The sequence below is a fragment of the Macaca thibetana genome, chromosome 6, assembly GCF_024542745.1.
Source record: "Macaca thibetana thibetana isolate TM-01 chromosome 6, ASM2454274v1, whole genome shotgun sequence".
Taxonomy (NCBI): Eukaryota; Metazoa; Chordata; class Mammalia; order Primates; family Cercopithecidae; genus Macaca; species Macaca thibetana.
Window position 1 is genome coordinate 120,303,459 of NC_065583.1, and position 5,407 is coordinate 120,308,865.

Here is a 5,407-nt window from a genome sequence, read left to right on the forward strand (position 1 = left end):
TTCAGTTTAAAAGATTAGTATTTCTATGAAGTGTCTTTTTTTGGATGGAAATGTTTCTGGAATGTGACACTTAAATTCTAATTACTATTATTAAATATCAATGGATTTGTTTTGCATTACCAAACAGTTGGATAGGTTCAGTTTATGTGCTGTGCAATACTAAGATATTTACTTGGCATGGAGAGAATCACTGGCTTACTAAATAAAAGAATTCAGCATTTTGTTTGTCAATCCTATGTTAATTGCATTTATATTTCTGACAGTTTCCTTGATGGAATTAAAAAAAAAAAATGCAATAAGATCTGAACTGAGTGTTGAAATGAGTGTTTCCTGAGTTCCAATTAGTGAAAGTATTGAGATTTGAAGAATGGTTGAGGAGACAAGGTTTTATAATTGCTCTTCTGGGAAAAAGAATGAGTAAACAATGAAGTCTTGAGATCTCTCAAACAAATATGCAATCATAAGGAAATTTTAAAAGCCACAGTGAAATGCACACCTCTTAATTATGTTACCATTGATATCTATTTTAAATAGATATCAATATTAGGTGTGAAAGTTTTATATATTTTGCAGGGGCAAATTCTCTTAGTGTACTCCACATGCTTATTATTACACATCCTGAGCACACAACACAAACATATCGGGCAAGCAAAGAATCTAGGATATTATGTGTGAATGCTTATGTGGCATTCTATCAAAGGAGATAGATGTGCATAAGGGGAAATATGGAGAAGTGAAAATGTGTCTAAGGTTCATTTTTTCGGTAGCTTAATTTTAATAGTAAGCTCTTGTAGGGAATGAATGGCCACAGGCAGAGACTAACTAATGGTGTACTTTCAGTGTTCTCAGTGAGTGCTTCACAGATTAGGTTTCCAAGAGAAGCAGACTGCCTCTGAGAAAGAAGAGATGGGGTAGCAAGAGGCATATTTGAGTCTGTTCTTGGGACCAACACCTATGGAGGAGAGGGAAGAAGGCACAATCATGGGACCAGGTAGAAGAAGTTGGTCTGCAATGCAGTCTTGAGGAAGGCCTCAGCAGAGCCAATAGAGAGTTGTGAAGCTGGCATGCCCTTGAGAGTTGTTCCAAATTTGGGTGAGCGTGTTAGGCCTTTATATCCTTGGTCACTTGATAGTAGATGCTGGAACAAAATGGTGCTCTTTAACTAAGGCAATTTGCAAAGAGGGCTGACAGCTGACAGCACTTGTGTAATCTAGGAAAATGAGTCTTTCATTCTTGAAGGGGAATCTTCACATCATCCACTACAAATGGTGCTGTATTTTGGAACCAGCAGACACTGAGAAATGCCGTGTGGATAGATTCCTTCCTTCCTTTTATACTGTCCTTGATTCTTTCTTTCTGTCCCCTGATCTAGTGCTTCTCCAAAAATACTTTTAAGAATTAGGCCGTTAGTTATTATAAGGAAGGAAGGGAAATAATCATTTCCATAAAACTCAGCAATTTTTTAATGTCAAGATATGGATTATTATTACACTCAACAATGATAATTATTAATATTTTCCATGGAAAAGTTTCATGTATCAAATGACCCAAGTACTCCATGTGACTTTCCCTGTCTGTGTAAGACTAGCATTCTGTCAGCCAAATAGAATGTTGGAAGGAAAGTCAGATAAAATTATTTTTTCACTCGGTATTAAAGAAAAGAAAAAGTAAAGAACATTTATTGAGCATGTGCTAAATATGACATAAAAGATCTTTGTTTTCTGTATTAAAGGTTGAGAAAAAAATGAAACAGTCCATTGGTTTGAAAAGTTCTGCTCTCATTTAGCAATTATTTTTATAAAATAAAAGTTTATTAATGAATGTATACAAATAGCACTTTATAAAAACTACAATATATTCATTTGGGCTAGGCTGTTGTTCGGTTGCCTCGTTAGTCACATTTTTTTTCTTCTTCATTTAGCTATTGCACAGCTTCTGAGGCAACCACAAAAACATCAAATTGTGGAGAAGCAAGTGTATAGATATATGAAATCAACATTTCAAATTGGTGACAGAATGACCTTGTTTATGAAGTAGTGGTCTTTTATCAAGCTGCTACAATAAAATCAACCATAACATTAAACATGGTACACATTACTAATCAGAAATCTTAGGTATTTAAAGTTATGTTTACTTATTTTTTTTTTAATAAGACTTGGAAGTGTCACTTAAATCACACTTAAGAATGGATATTGGTTAAAGGCTGCTGAGTCTTTTAAGATTCCTGTGAAGTTTTTCAGATTGTTCCTCAGTCAATTCAGGATACTTATGATTGCTGGCTATACAGCAGAGTGCAGAGTTAGCCCTTGCAGATACACGAAGATAACTCAAAGCACTAATTTCTGCATCTTCAGCCTCCTCATTTCATTAACTATTAAAATTAATTCCCTGTAGAGATAATTTGCATCAATCAACAGAATAGAAGAATTAGAAGAGCTTCTGAGGCTTTTCTGTGACTAAAAGAGCAATTCTTTTATTGACTACCATAAACGTTAGATTTACTAAAAGGAAAAGGTGTTTTAAATTGAACCACTCCTCTAATTTATTCATCTTAGTTCTGAAAACATGTGGGTAAAAATTAATCATGTTACTGAATCTAATTTAAAAAGTGGGAGGGAAAGTACTGAATATTTTCCCTCTTTGAAATTACATGTTTTTTGCAATATTAGCCTGCCTGTATTTTTCATGTAAACCTTTTGTACATTGAAAACAAATTCAAAACAAAGAACGTTTGTTTTCAGGCTTAGACCTTAAGAACTGATGCTCTTTTCTTTTACTTGTACACAAAAGTCTAAGCAGTTCTGAAGAAAGTGACATTGGGGCATTGCTAAAAAAAAAAAAAAGAAAAAAGTTCACAAACTATCAACATTTTAACAATCTAATAGTCGATTGTTGTTTCCCAAATTGGTGATTTTAAATGATTATTTTATGTGAGAATAGAACTATGTTTTTTTCTTCATTCATGCAACAAACATTTCCTGATGGATACCAAGCACAGGTGACATGTAGGCATGCCATCCTAGATCAGTGTTACATAATGCCCAAGCTTCAGTGAAGGCCTCATTTTTGTTATTACAAACTGCCTCTCTGGTACCTCATGAAGTTACTATTCTTGTTTTGGGAATAGGTCTATCCATCCTTGTCTTTTGGTTTCCTATCTTGATTCTACAATCTCCCCTTTGGCCATTACCATCTCTAATCATTGAAAAATCCTGCCTCCCAAGGTAATCGGTCTAGCTTTTCTAATCTTCTAGCTTCCCATTACTCATTTCAGTTCCTTCTTCTGGCTCCCTATTGCTTTCCTAACCAATTTCAATTACTTATCCTTATCTTGAAGGCCATTCACCACTCTGCCCTGCTGACGTCTTTTTCTTATCACCTGAGATTCCTCCCCCAGCTCACACTTCTGCATGCAAGCACGTTCCCAAAGTATGAAAATGCTTTGGATTTATATCATGCTGTTGCCTTGAAGAGCTTTCTTCTCTTCCTCATATCTTCTCAAGAGAAGAAAGTAATTTGGCTGTGGTTCAAAATTCACCAAGGCAGTAAAATCTTGTGTTTTGTACATAATTTCCTTTCTAACGACCTCTCTGTTTCTTCACCTCACATTTGGCATTCACTTACAACTATTTAAGGGCCTTCCTTAGGCAGCTGCCTTGTTTCCAGGTTGTGTCCTATGTAGTCGCAAGTGGCTATTCTTAATAAATCGTAGAATCATAGAATTTAAGTACTGACAGGGATTTCCTATATATAAGAATCCAACTTCCCACTCAGTGTAGAAATCCATCTCAGAACATTCTTGATGCCTAAAATTGCCTTTTTGGGAGAGAACATCAACTTGTAAGACAAGTTCTTTCCTTGTTGCCTAGGACTCGTTTTTAGAAAAATATTCTTTGTAATGCATTGTTTCCCTGCCACTTCCTCCCTTTGGTATGAGGCATATTGCTAGAAAGATACAAAATAATTCTAATAATCTCTCTTAGCCTCGATAATACAAGTGAATACAGCAATAATTTCCTCCATTAAACCTTTTTTTTTAAGGTTAGATACCTAACTTACTTCAAGGATTCTTCTTGTGGAAGCATTTTTGAGAATTTTCTTGTCTTTCTGCACCTCTGATTTGATAACTTGACCAGCAGACTTCACAAGAAGCTTGCTGTCAGTGTTAGTCCAAATACAGCCTATCATTAGTGATTTTAGTCATTAATATTCAAGAGAGTTTGCATAACCTTTAAATTAATAATTAGTCATCCTCTTTATGCTTTAATGACTGCAAAAGCTCACATTCATAGTATGTTGGTTACTGAGGTATCCATAGGCTCAAAAACTCAAAATAGTTGTGTAATGAAAATGCTAACCGTATTTAAGAGTGTGACTTGGAAAAAGGCCTTGTTTTTCAATCTCATATTTTGAAGAACTATTGAGATGTCACTGAACAGTATTTTTAGAATTTTTGAATTGTTCACACATGAGTACTTGGGGAATTGTTCAGTGAATATATCTCCTGAGCACTTTGTTCCTTGAAATTATCAAATCCTTGGAATTTCTTTTTCTCTCTCTCGTGATGTGTGGGTGGGACTGGGACATTACCAACACAATTAGAACTTCATTTCTTTTTCTTCTTAGTGAAATTTATTTTCTAAACGGTTTCTGTGTTTTACTCTATTAGAAGTTCTGGAATCCTCCAGGAGTCTAAGTAGATGTAGCAGAGCTCTTATGGAAACTCTACATATACACATAATCACACAGAGAATTTGTATGTAATTTTAGAGTTACATGTACCACTGGAATCACATTCATGTTTCCATTACAGTGTAGTGATTCTGGGTTAGGAATCACTGATTTAGTTCTACCTCATTTTACATATACCTTTTTCTGCAAAGATATATAAAAATAAAATCATATGAATAAGTTATGTGTTTAATAGTTCCATTCAGTCATCTCATAAGACAAAATTACTTTCTAAGTTAATTTTAATTCAGATCTTTATAGAATATTGGGGTTTTAAATGTGAACACATATATATAATTTTATGATACAACCTTTTTCTTCTGAATATTTAAGTGTTTTCACAATTGGATATATCAGAAACATTTGTTCTCTGTAAACCTTCAGCTTCCAACCTTCTTCAGTCTTATCTGCAGTTATCTCCTGCACATGTAAATGATGTATAAGATACAGTTTAAGATGAATTTTAGTTATTTAAAGTGTGTCATAACCTGAACATTTTACAGATATATTTAAACAGGTATAGGTATATTTGAAATCACTATTTAAAAAAAAACTTTGAAAAATCCCTAATTTCAAAAATATATTTAAAATGTATATATATATGAATAATATATAAAGATAGGAAATATTATCATGAATTATACAGACCTCAGTGTATCTAAAGTTACAATTTTAA

At 33.8% G+C, this 5,407-nt stretch overlaps 1 protein-coding gene across 7 annotated transcripts in view; it reads left to right on the plus strand.

Annotated features, from left to right (window-relative positions):
* Positions 1 to 5,407, plus strand: part of PDE4D (phosphodiesterase 4D) — a 1,590,976-nt gene that overhangs the window by 907,222 nt on the left and 678,347 nt on the right. The window lies entirely within an intron of this gene.